The sequence below is a fragment of the Aythya ferina genome (genome assembly GCF_964211825.1).
Source record: "Aythya ferina genome assembly, chromosome: Z".
Taxonomy (NCBI): domain Eukaryota; kingdom Metazoa; phylum Chordata; class Aves; order Anseriformes; family Anatidae; genus Aythya; species Aythya ferina.
This window is the reverse complement of record NC_140299.1, coordinates 50819326-50833543: the sequence shown is the minus strand read 5'-3', so window position 1 is coordinate 50833543 and position 14218 is coordinate 50819326.

Below are 14218 nucleotides of genomic sequence, written 5' to 3'. Positions count from 1 at the left end.
TGAAAAAGTGCAACTCAAACAGGCTAAGAGATAGGAGGCAGTGGCTATGGTTGTTCCCTATCTGTCATAGTTGAAATGCCTCTTAGAAAGTCCAGGTGAGGGATACAAATATAGGTTAAACAAGTACAATCCAGGACTGTGTCCTGAATTTTAGTTTGAAATATTGTTTCTATGCTAAACCACCAACCCCATGACTTGCTAGAATAAACTTACCAAAAAAAAAAAAAAAAAAGACTGATTTGGCAGATCTTATATGTCTGGAAGGAATAAGTACAAATTATAATGTTCTAAGCACGCACTTCATTGCACTCTACTATGTCTGAGGGATCCAGGTCCTGGGAGGTGTCCAAACTTCTTCAACTGGTGAGCAGGAGCAGTACTGACAGCACGCTGCAAACAGGACTAAACTTGTGCTTTCCTGTAAGGAGCAGGCTGCAGAGAGGAGCCATCCGAACCACCAAATGGAAGTACAAAACGGAATAAAGCTGCCTTAAGTAGACACAGCTGGAGTGACAGGGTTTTGCAAGGTAAACAAGAAAACCTTAAACATCAGCTATACCTGTGAATTCATGAGAATGATCTTTCCCCAAAGAGACTCAGTACTATACACCTTTCAGGGTAATGGATACAAATAGTCTTACTTAGCAATTGACCCATGCAATATAATAAAATAAAAAGACTTATGTGATAGGAGTATAACCTTGAAAGTTCATGTGCTATAAGAAGATGAAAGACCAAGAAAGAGAAACACAAATTCAGTTACAGTTTCAAGATGAATTTGAGCATCCACAGATAAGTCTCAGCAAATATTATTAAGATGAACACAAACTTTTGTGAAATCTTTTCGTATTATGCCATCAATATAAAGTGTTCTGACTTATATAATTACGTATGATCACATTGTTTTATTTTGCTATAAATGAAGGGATACATATGCTTACCTTGGCAATTCTACTCTTTCTTTACAACCTACAATGAGGAAAAGGCTTTCCTTTTCTCACCTCTTCCCTCTCCTCCCCTCCAGCTTACATGGGCATTGGCACTAGGCTGAATGAACACAGTGCGAGGCATCTTCCAGTTGTCTCTGAAGCCCTCAAAAATCCCTACAAAGAGAGAATAAGCTGAGGGTCCCCTAGAGAGCAAGGAAAGTTTTTCTTGGCATGTATTTTTTCCTTTACTTCATTTGTAAAAGTCTGATATTACTTGACACCTGTCATGCCTGATATGGTTTTGGACACCTATCTGAGCAGAGGCATTGCTGTGTTAGAGGTAGTCTTGACCTATCTTTTGCTTCTCTCTATACAGCTGTTTTGTTCTGTTGCACATCTCTTGGATTTCAGCTACTTTCCACACCACTGCTCAGGGACACAATATTAAAAGATGACAGAAACAGCCATTCAAGTCTGAAAAGACATAAAAATTACAGAAAATCTAAGGACCTGATCAGATCTTTCAAAGCAGTAAGAACCAGAGCCTTAAATCATTGACTTTCACATCTGCCTGTGGCTTCAGGGCAGTCCCTGGAAATAACCATCTTGGATCCCAAATGAATATTCTCCTTCCTACTTCTGCTGCCTTACAAGTTCTCTCCTTGCATTATTTTACCTGTGAGTAGTCTGCTAAAGGGAGGATAAATATTTTGAATTTCCTATAACCCCTTAGCCCAGACTGGATTTCAAAATACCATCCTTTTATCATGCCTTTTGTACTGTATATCACACACTAAAGAACTGTCAAATTTACAGGTTTGTCATAAAGAACAAGCTATGTGGCCTCACCAGAAACCTTATCTCTCCCCTGTTATAAAGTCATGGGATTCCATTTGAGTCTCTCAACTCACTTATTCCATCACAATCATCATAATAATCTGCTAAAAGACTTAGGTAAGTTCAGTCAAGTACCTACAGGAATGTGCTAAAAGCTGAAACAGAGCATTCCAAATATTCACATAATTTGATGCCTACAGCTGCTGAAAAGATTAAGTCAAAGGAAAACTGAGTATTGGCAGGGTGAAGTACACTGGGTGTTGTTTTCAGCTAGTGAAAAACATCAGTGGTGCCTGAATAGTGGTTACCTCAAAAGAAAGCTGACCTGCAGCTCTGTAAAACCTGGAGGCAAGGAGTTATTTGCCCTCGTGGTCTTCTTCTGGGATCAGCGATGGGATCTCACAGATTCTTCTAAAAGTTAAGATTAAGCAGAAACATGCAGTGGAAAAAAAGATCTGATGTTTCGCAATACAACTGAAATGGGATGCTGTGAGTTTCACTCATTTCTTTTGCACATTTTAAGAGTGAAAAACTGTCTTCCATTTAAAAGAGTTTTACTTCATGTAGTCTTCTGTGTAGAAAGCAAATTCTCTAACTTTTTGTGATTATCTTTTTCTTTTCTTGTAAAAGCATCGGTTGTAATCCACAGTTTTAAACAACCACCCAAATATGTGAAAATACATAACAAAATCAGAATAGTAGCTTTGTTCAGATTTATTTATCTACTTTTTTATTCCATTTTTTTCCAAGTAAAACATCTGGAAAAGTCCAAGGAATCTAGTAATTGTATTTAATGATAAAAAGAAAAAAAAATAAAAATAAAAATAAAAATGGAAACTTGGCTATAGCTATCAAATAGATCTAAAACTTCCACAGGAAAAAAAAAAAAAAAAAATCTTCCAAATGTGCTACCCTTTTGGAACAGGTGGGAGGCAAGGCATGAAGATAATTTAGTCAATGACTCACTGTTAAGTGAGTGACCACTGCCTTTAATGGCTGTTTCCTCACCTGGTGCTCTTTCTAGACACCTCGTTTCAAAATTTGGCTGCAGTAGATAACCTTGTGGGCATAGTTGCTGCATAATTGCTCTCCCAGTTAGTAAATACAAAAGGCTGTTATTTATTAGTTTGGAAATACCCCAATATGGGGAGCAACAGTTCTAAGGCAGTGAAAAAATCATTGGCACTAATTGTCTTTGCTTGTATTTATATGATGACTAGTATGTTTATACAAAGTCTCTGCTCTTCTGACAGGCATCCAAGATCAGCTCCAAAGAAAGGATGAAAACTCAGTGGTTTTACTCCACCTACAGGGAAGCTTTCAGGGATCAGTTCAGACCAATATCTGGGTAACTCTCAGACTACACAGGCAGGCTCCTATAGACAGACAGTCATGCACAAGGTGTTTGTCTAAAAGAAAAGGTCAAAGCTAAACTATTTGTATCTAGGCATAAAGTCTTGGTCACATGGGGAAGCAAATGTCTCAAGCAGGAGTTGGCCACAGCTGGGTAGTGGAAGGAGTACCTGTTGCAATAGTCCTTGCAATGATCTCTTCAGCTGTAGTGAACGAGACTCCATGAAATGCTGTTCTGCTCAGTCCTAATCATCCAGATGACCCATGGTCATATGTTAACTCTTCAGACCATGCGTCATCCATCATTTCTCATGGTCATAAAGCATATTAATTTACCTTAACTTACCAATGCATGAAAGACCATGCATATGAAAGACATTGCATCTGCAGGACCGGTTTCTACTGACCATTTACAAGTATCTTACCTATGTTCAGACTCAGCAAGAACTACCTAGGACTGGCCACATTAGACTATGTGAAATAACAATTTTTAAATTGTTCTCAGCACAGCAGGATCCACCTGGGAGGAATTCTTCAAGACAGTCCAAATTCTCACTGAAAGACCTCCTGCTCCACTTAACCAAATATTCTGCTGTGAGGGTGGCTAGGAGCTCAGCCAGTCACCTACTTTCAAGTTGGTCTGTTTTTATAAATCAGTTCATTATCTCATCTATGAAAATAACTAGAAGTGGAGTCTCTGGACCACCCAGCGAATTAATGACTGAAGTGAACCAGGTGTGTACACAGGCGTTGCCCTGATACCTAGGAATACCATAATTATAAGTAAATGATTACTCATACCTCAGTTGTAACTTAAATCCCATAACTCTTGCAAAACTTTGGTCTAAATAAAACCAGAGGCTTGGCTTCTGCTGTGAGAGGCAGGTCTTCAGTCCTAGACACCAGCAGTCATTCCACTCACTGCTCAACAGATAACAGAGCCAGCAAAACCTGACTCTGAGTTTGTAAAAATTGTTCAGGCAGAACAGACCAACTTTCCTTAGGAAAGTGACCTTCAGAGAAGTCACAGTGGCCTTCTGCAACAGGCAGAGGAAAACAGAGAAAGCAGGAACCCCGCAGAAAGCTCTTGTCATGGGTACTGTTGGGCTGGATGAAACTTTGCTCATTTCTCTGTCTACCTAAGTCCTGCCATAGAGCTCAGGCACCCAAAAGGATGTCCAGTGCACAATGACATCAAATCCAGAGAAGATGCTTACTTTCTACCATACACAGCATCTCAGTGGTAACCTAGAAGGAGGAAGATGTTACTATATAGCGTGCTTGAAAATGGTAGTTCATAGAAAAAGTAACAAAGAACCTCATTGGATTAAACATGAATGTCTCAGTGAGCACCAAATTGTTTTTCACATCTCTTTTCCAGCTCTGAACTCTTCAATTCTCTTCCTTACCTTTTTCAGTTCTAACCAGAATTTAGAAAAAAATTATAAGGGTATTTTCCAAAGGTTTGCTAATCTTTTCCAACACCTATCAAATCTAGCTAATCAACAATAACATTATTTATAGTGGCAATGTGGTTTTCTGATTAGTCTGGTTTTAAACCACTCTCAGCTGTTGCTGTTGAGCAAAAGGGTGGCAAATACCTTTATGTGTTTCCTACTTAAAAAGGCTCTGGCCCAAACACTTAAAACACTTCCTGATGTTTTCCTTGACACTACTATGTCTTATCAAAAACAGACAGCTGTGATACAGTCATGAGTCCTTTCATCTCTGTTCTGCCTTCACAGAAAGTGTCACTTGAAAACAGAGACAGAAAAGATGTCACGAACACTTCATCTGAAATATCTGTCAACTGGCATGGTTTATGTTCCCTGCACCAGCTTGTTCCTAGCTATAAGGGAGCAGCTGCTTTCAAGGAAATAAATTACCAGCAAAACAGATTGCCCCAAGAAAGCACAAGCCTGCTTACCAAGCAAGGTCAGGTTGAGGCCACAATGCTGGATGTTGAGAAGCTTTATTAGTGTACCCTGAGCCTCACAGAAGCCTCAGCTGCTACAACCACTTTGTTCTTCCATCGATGTGAAGGAAATGATGAGGAGGTGTTGCTCAATGAGGCAATATGAGTAGTACAATGTCTATCTGTGCTGAGTGGCCTGCAGATGCCCCATTCAGATCTGTTCTTCCAATGGGTGCAAATAATTTTTTTGTTATGGATTTTTCCAAAGACTGCTATTTTAGCCTTTTCCAGATTTCACTGTTTCTATTATGGTTTGATAGATTTTTAAGTAACACCATATTTTTACAGGACAGTAATTCTTTTGAAATAAGTAGTATTTTTCCTAAAAACTTACAGCATACATTTTGCTTTGTGAAAACTTTGTGAGAAGTAATTCAACAAAATGAGAAGCAGGTGAACAGTTATGTTTCTCAACTTAAGCAGGGTCCCTCCTGGCATCTTAGAAATTCAGAAAGAGGTGCTCTCACCAGAAAATTTTCATTGTTGCCTTTGCTGACTGATGGCTCAGTCCCGGCAGCTGTATTCTAAATGAATGAGACTTGTCCTTGCTGCAGAAAGTAGCAAAGTAGATGTCATTTGAGTTTTTCTGCTGCAGACAACAAAAAGAGTATAAACTGTTCTGCATCAAAAAATAGTATTTTCACACTAATCAATTACATGGATGATGTTTTACAGCCAAACTACATTGTTATATTAATAACTCTCTCTAACTCTCTCTCTCTTTAAGCTATGATGGAGGATGATATATATATATTTGTCGTGAATCTGAATATTATATATATTTCCAATTGTAAAAAGAAGCTGCAGGTGACACTGTTTGAAAATTGTTTGTGAAGCTGTACTTGTGCATTTTTTTTCTCTTTTCTGTCAAAGAAAACTTAAGTACACAAACATTTTTCTGCCAGCAGTGCTTGCATGTTATTCAGTGATCACTGCAAAACATTTCTAACAACGCATACTTTTGTGCAGCAGAAATTCTCATAATAGAGAGTCTGTATTAAAGCCTGCATCGTAAAACCATTTTGACTTTATAAATGTAGAGGTATCCATACCCAACTTTTTTTCTCAGTTATAGCATTGTCTCCCTCCTCTGTTATACAGGTCTGGTGTTTTACCTCACATTACAATAGCAAAACTAGCAAGTACAAAACAGCGGGTTTCTTCTGAACAGGAGATGAGCAGCAGTTCTACTTGCACAGTCTACTCTTTGACTCCTCTTACTATTCCTTGCAGTCATCCTGATCAATCTAAAACAATGTATATATGATGACTAATATCTTACTGCCTTGTATTTGTCATATTATCAGACTGGATATACAGCAGCTTGATTTCATTTCTATAGGCAAAGGTCTTCTTTTCCAATCATTGCATAAAATATTTAGGTCTGGGGTGGCTTGGCATCTGCACAAGCTCCTCCAATCTTGGCCTCCAGGGACTTTCTAAAAATATTCATCAAAACATGCTTTTGTGGGTTGTTCTTTCTGCATCTGACTGCATAGACTAAGTGTCTGCACAAACAGCCTTAACTGTTCTGTACTGGCTGCTCTGCACAAGCTTTTATTCTGTTGAGTAAGGTGTATTTATTGGACCTCTGCTTGCTTCTAAGAGCTGCTAAGCCTCTGGCTCATTCAAATCTTATGTTTTGTCACATATGACAGCTGTTGTACCCAAACCGGCCAGAACATCTGGTACTCTCAAAATGGTTGTTCTGAGCTCTGCCTTCACTACTAGATAAGCTACTAAATTAACCAGGCTGTTTCTGATAACAGATGTTTATGTTTCCTTTTGCTGACATAATGACAAATCATGTTCCTCTAAATTCCATATGCAGAAGATGGATGTGCATCTTGAACAAATCTTTTATTTGTTAAATTGCACATGATTCAGAAGATGCAATTAACTTTTCTGGGAGTTCAGTCATGGCTGTTGCCTCCAGACAAGCAAAAATGATTTCAAATGGCTACAAACTGGACCTTACATGCAGGTAACCAGACTTTCATTCTGCACTTTTCTTTTGTCTTCCTTACTGTAGCATATAACTTGATATCACATTTACTTAGTAATTGGATCTATTGAAATTGTGCACATAGTGTCTGTTTTATTACAGAGAATGACCCTGAGCTCCCTCACAGATTAACTCCATAGCTTTGGAAACTACTCCTGCAGGAATACAATGATATAGAGGTGTGCATATGCAAAATCAACCTCACATCTATATTTTCTATATTTTTTTCCTCAGTTATTCAATGGTGTCATCTTGCTGCCACTCATTGCAAGATGCCTGCTTTCATAGTCTGATATGACTCTGTAACAGATGTAGGGATTTTGCAGTTGTTTTGATTTGTCTCAGGAACAGTCCTTCTGATCTCTGCTATTGTGAAATTATTAATGATATTGTAACAGATATTTCAGGAGTAACTGGGTGTATACACACAGGACTCATAAAACACAAAATCTCCAAAATTTCCCCTCTCAGGAGACATCATGTATTCGTGTGTTTGAGATTTATGTAGGCCTGGTAGTAATCACAAATAAAATTGAAAGCTTCTTCAGTGGGTTTATGATTGCCTCATGATGTTAATGTTCTGTGATAAGCTCTTAGACCTGGAGGAAAACTTTAAAAATATCATTTGCAGTAACCAGTGAAATACAGTTTTTCCTAAATTAGACGGGAACTTCTGTGGGGAAAAAAATAAAAATAAAAATAAAAATAAAATCACAGTGTCTTCTACAACTCCATATAAATATTCTCACTAGAATTGTAAAGCAAAATAGCCTGATGTCATTGCAGCTTACACAACACTAAATTCAAAATTTTATCTTAAATTTAAAAAAAAAAAAAAAAGTAATTTTAGAAAATGATTAAAACTTATTTGAGTTCTAAGATAAATATCAAAAAAAAAATCAATGTGGCAGAATACAAAGCAGCTTTTAAATGTTTCTTAGCTTTTAATACACAACTTTACTTTGCACTTGTATTTCAGTGCACAATAAAAGTCTGTCACTTCTTAACAAACTGGTCAGTTACTCTTTCCTATCTGTGACACATCTACAGACATAAATGCAAATGTAAATATAGTGTGCAAGCAGAGGGGTGAAGATAGTGAGTTTTGTTCTAATCTCTGATCATTTAATACTACTTCTAATTAAAGTTTCTCAAAGTACAAAGAAACCTCGGTCAGATCTACTCAAGTGCTTGCACAGAAATATTAATTTTCAAATCAGAAATTTACTGATTTCTTGAATGCCAAGCTTTCTGTGGGATCTGGTGAGGACAAGTACAACCCTCAAGCTGTGAAAGCTTCTCTAATAAATTAACTTTTGTCCCCATCAGCCACTCCCTGCGGCTACCTAGCACAGGCAGTGTGCAATTTTGCCTACATAGCTGAGTTAAAGCACTTGTAGCCTGGATACAGACAGTGTGGAGCCTCCAATCCTCTTGCTGCACAGCTGAGGTATATGCAGTCTCTGATGCTGGGGCAAGGAACAGCTTGTAAACATGGACTTCAGAGAGGACAGTCAGATTTACTCTTGCCAGCAACTGGGAACACGTCTGGAACTCACTTCTCCTGTAGCTTCACCACATTTTCATGGTTTGTAGTCCCTTCACAATCAGAAATGCATTTTCTGCACATATGTCTATTTCTGCATGTAAGGATACGTGTGAGTATTTGTATATGTATGTATGTTTATGCCTATGCATATATTTGCAAGTTTGGGTAAAAATGTTTTCAATATTTGCTGTAGGTATGCAACAGATATTCCTGATTAATTCCAGCTTTTGGAATTCAGATCCACTTGATAAGTGGTGAACTTATCTAATGAGCGGCCATGTTTTTGTGTTTGAAAATTAGTATATGCCCGCTGCTGGCATTTACTCAAGCATTTACTCATGCCATTTACTGGCATGACTCAAGCAGAGATGCAGTAGTTAGTATTCCAGCCTAAATGATTTTAGATATGATTATTATTATTATTATTTTGCCTATTTGCATGGAAACTCATTCAATTCAACCTTATTCCACTTAGTAAAAAGCATCTATATCCATATTCAGTCATATGCTGCAAATCAATAGTTGCCAAGATAGAGAGGAAAATTTTCTCAGTTTTAGCTGTGGAAGAACAGCCATGTAATGCTAGATCCTCAAGACTTTTAAAAAAGGTAGGGAGAGTTGGAAGCTTTGTCAGCATGTAATAAAATTGTCAAGAACCCTACTGACTGCACAAAGGAGGAAAGATCCAGAGGTTGCTGCAGTTCTTATGCTAGGCCTACAAAATTAATGTAGTTTACTTCTCATGCTCTATGCCCATGAAATCATGGTGATTTGTGTTGCTTTTTTTCCCCCCTTTTTATGTTCATAACTTTCCATTAATTTAAACCTCAAAACTCAAGTGCCTAATGTCAGGGAATATGCAGGTTTATATATGTTCTGTCAGCCACCTTAGGCCTTAATTTAGCAAGGTACTTAGATGTATACCCTAACCCAAGAACTCTACTAATTCTGGTACATGCCGACAGCTATTCTTTTATTTTTAAAAAAAGAAAAAAAAAAAAAAAAAAAAAAAAGACTTTTCAACCTGCAGCTTATGGAGGTCTATGTTTGATAGGATGTTCAGGAACAAGGAAGAGTGTTGCTTTTTCTTCCTCTCTGGTGCAGAAACAGAGTGTCACAGCTCTGAGATGCCATGTGAAAGGATGGTTCTACCTGGCCCTTCACAAACAGTTACAAAATCTGACCCTTTAGAAAAAGGGTTTGCCATTGTAAGAATGACACAACATTGAATACCTGTATTGTTAATTTCTTACACTTTCAAAAATATTTTACGGAATTTCTTACCTTAAAAGTGCATGTGGTCCATATGTATAAACCTTCTGCTCTAAAGTGCTGTAATACTCCAAAGACTCAAGTTTCTACTTTGTCTAAATGTTTTACACGTGGCATGGTGAGGTGATAAGCATCATTATTAACCATAAATGCTCAACCTGACAGCAAGAGGAGAGGAGAAGAGAGAAGAGGACAGGACAGGACAGGAGAAGGAAAAGCGGAGGGGAAGGAAAAGTCCTCCTGCTGTCTTGACTTTTGTCTTAATTATCTGGGAATGATAGAACTCATCCATAACATAAGATGCTAAAATGATTCTTTCTGGACCTGCAATATCTGTTAGGTCAGCCTCATAAACCCCAGCTCAGGCCTTTGTCTTGCTGTCTGACATATTATTAGCTTTCAGAAGAAATATGAGATGGTTCCTCAGGCAAGGAAAATGAAGATTAATAATTTAGACTTGCAGTTTTTAAAGGTATTGTCTTTCTGTATTTCATGTTTTCCTTTATCCATAAGACAAAGGCAATAGGAACATGACAAAACTTGAATTCAATTTTCCCATTAAAGATGAAAAACAAAGACAGAACCTGTGCAGTTTTCCATTATTTTTTTCTGCAGTCTCTGTGAAATGGCTGGACATTTCCCAGAAGGAAACTCCTCTGACTGCAAAAATATTCAATCCTCCATTTCCATCCTGAAAAATGTTCCACACCAATAAAAGAAATCAAGAGTTTCTATAGTGATTTTTATATAAGTATACCAATATATACCAACGTCTAGGAGTTGGTTTAATAAATCAAAGCCTTTGGGTTACTAATTCTGGGTCAATGAACTTGTAGTTCTCATGCTCCCCTTGCAGCAATAAAGCAATACAAGTCTTCCACTATTCTCTAGATATTTAAATGTGCTAGTATGCCAAGGAATTCACAATCAGTGCAAGTAATATTGACATGACATTTTTAGATTACCACCTACTCTTTTAAAGTATTTGTTTAACTCTCCTCACATGCAAACTAATGTTTTTAGTATCTGAATTAGTATCTGAGTAACATCAAGTCTGAATTTTAAGTGCATTTTTAGAGTTAAAATACATGTCAGACTCCTGTTATAATTTGGAATAAATTTCTTTTAGATAAAATCCCATCTAAATCATGCAAGTCATAATTATTTTTACTAGGTTAAATTGTGCGTGATATAACTACCATAACGTAAGATAAGGAATAAATATATCACAAATGTGAGCAAACTGTTCTAGAGGTAGAATAGTAATATCAAGAAAAACAGTAGTATCACATAATAGTATATTATGCATGTAGTAAGAGTACGAAGGAATAATAAAATCTTTTCAAAAGTTTTTTTTTGTTTTGTTTTTGTCTTTTTTTTTTTTTTCTTGAATTTGTAGTTTTGTAATTTGTATCTTGCAAAATTGAATTGGGTACTTGTTCTAACTGTGTGGGAAAGGTTATGTCTAGGAAGCAGTAGCAACTCAAATACATGTAGACCTAAACAGAGCTAAGAACACAGTAGCATTAGGTATTACACAGGTGAAAGCCATTTCATGTGCGTATACATTGCAATTGGTCAGCTTTGGGGACCTGTTCAAATAAAGGGCTCAGTAAAGAAAAATACATTAAAAAATCAGTGTAACTAAGATCTTAAGGCAAATTATAAAGAACCTTCGCTCTACTCTCTGTCTCAAAATTATTCATAACTCTAAACTGTTTGAAGCAGTTGGAGAGATTTCTCAAACCACAATTCCTCAGTAGTTTAATTTAATGAGAAAATTGCTCTCAGTTAATTGTGTCACCTTTGTTATGTAGGGGACCTATTGTGAATGTAAAACCTTAAACCTTATCTTCTTTTTCCACTGAAATTTGAATTTGGGGGTGGGAGGTGTGAGGGCAGTGGTAGGGGAAGACACACAGAGATTTGTTTTCCATAGAACTGTAGAAAAGGCAATATCTTGCTATGGAATATGTTTAAACACTAATAATGGCAATGAATTGCATGGTGGAGCAAAGAAAGGGAAAGAGGAAAGAGATGAGAATTGTCGAAGCTAACTTTGAATTTCTAGAATTTCACCACTTGGTGACACTGTAGCATTTCGTGTCTGTAATTACTTGCCCGTTTCTAGCTGCTTTTTTACTTTTTCCGTTAATGCTGGGCTTTTTTGTTTGTTTGTTTGTTTGTTTGTTTTTGTTTTGCTTTTATACTGTAATAATTGCTACTGTCCTTTAAAAAGAATGGAAGGCATTAATGAGACTGGTAGATGCTAATAGCCCTCAGATCTAATAATGAAATTTGTTGAGCATTCAATCAACAATATAATGCCTTGGGCACCACACTGATTTGCAATAATCAGCAATGGACAGAACTTGTACAACTTGAGGTGTGGAAATCACTCAAATCTGTTCATGTAGTTATTGATGAACTTGATCAAGTTCACTGTACTTTTCCCTTTACAGCTATACCCTTCTTAAAATAGATGTCTTCAGACAATGACACTTTTGTGCATGTCTTTCTCTTGGTAACATGGAAAGTATTTCACACAAACCATTTACCTGAAAACTATTTGGGCTGTAAATTCATTTCAGTGACTGTCTATGTAACATGCATGGTGTGTCCGATAGGGCTCCTGCATTTCCTAGTGATCCTAGGCATTCTATGCCTAAACTTTCTATGAATTGAAGAAAGAAATAAAAGAAAAAATGTCACTCTGAACTGAGAATATTCTAAAACTGAGGCTAGCAGATGAGGACATGTTGTACCAGTGATGGAGCAAATGTGTCCCTTGGTGTCCATAGTTAATGAGCTGCAACCTTTCTTTTTGAAAGCGTACAAATGCATGTACATTTTTGAGTGATTTTAATCATCAGATCTGCCTCTGCTGCTTTTTCTATTATCTTTCCATGCCTGTTCTGTCTAAGTGGCTTGATCTGTTTGTTGTACATGTATATTTTTGTACTTTACCATCATTCGTTTCAAAGTAAAATGTAAAAATTAACATTCTAGTTGAATACTAGAATGAATAGTGTCAGTCCAAATTGAAGTTGAATACAATATAGTGTCAGTCCAAAATGCTAACACATTATTTCTTTGTGTTCAGTTTAGGCTTCAAACCTTTGCAATGCACTGGCAGATTGGCAAGTACATTTCTAACATCAGCCAGTGCAAGGGATGCTGAAGAGTGAAGGCAGGCCACCAGTTTAAAACCCAATATGATGACAGAAGTTTAATATAATCTATTTTCAAAATGAGAGGAATGAGTCAAAAGAGTATTGGCAAAAATACTGTATCCATGAAACTGATAAACTGGATCACAAACAAAAGCAATTTCTGCTGATAATTAACATAATTAATGCACGAGTGAAAGGTAACGTGGCTTACGAGTGTATTAGTTATATGCAAGTATTTACCTATTTTGACTATTTGGAGAGAATAGATAAAACAATAAAGGAAGCAAGCTATCTTCATCAGACCTTTATCTTCTTCCTCAAGCTCTTCTAAAATCCCTCTCTTTAAGGGAGAAAAATAAAAAGCCGACAAGTCAATCTTCCCTCCTTGCATTAATTTTACACACACCTTTTACCCATGTTATCTTACACTGCTGTGGGGTGGCAAAGACACTCTGGAGAATAAATTTGCTAGTTGTGTCCAGCACACACATCCAGCCTCAGCATGTTATCTCACATAAGGACATCCATGGCTAAAGGTACTATAAATGCTCTGGCCTTGGTCTTCAACTGAGATGACAATGTAATTATTATTTCTGTACCGGTTAAACTGTCATCACTAAACATAGCCCACACTGGTTATTGTGCTTTACACTTCCATAGTCCACCTACTCATTAGGAATTCTGAACTGTCTTTTACAAAGCCTTTTTAAGTGGGAAGGTTAAAGAGCTGTTCCTAACTCATGCTAGTTGTTTCTGTTTACTTCTGCTCCTTTCAACAGAATAGCTCGCAATGTTTTTTTGTGTGCTGTGATTCCTTGCTGATTTACATTAATATCTAATGGGTTTTATGTCACCTTAAAGCAAGACAAAGAAAAGTAAACAGCATGTAAATCAAACTACTAAAACAAATATAACTATTTGTTAACATATTACTAAAACAAATAAAGTGTGAGTTATGATGAGCACCTGCAGTCCTGTCCTTTCATGAAAGACAAGGTGGAAGCTTTTGGAAGGGAGGATCTGAAGATCCCCCGAAGAGGACAGTTACTGGGGAAGAAGTGTAGAACGAAAGACAAGAGCAATAGATTAAATTAGGGTATGGCTAATAATGTGATTGTATCAGAT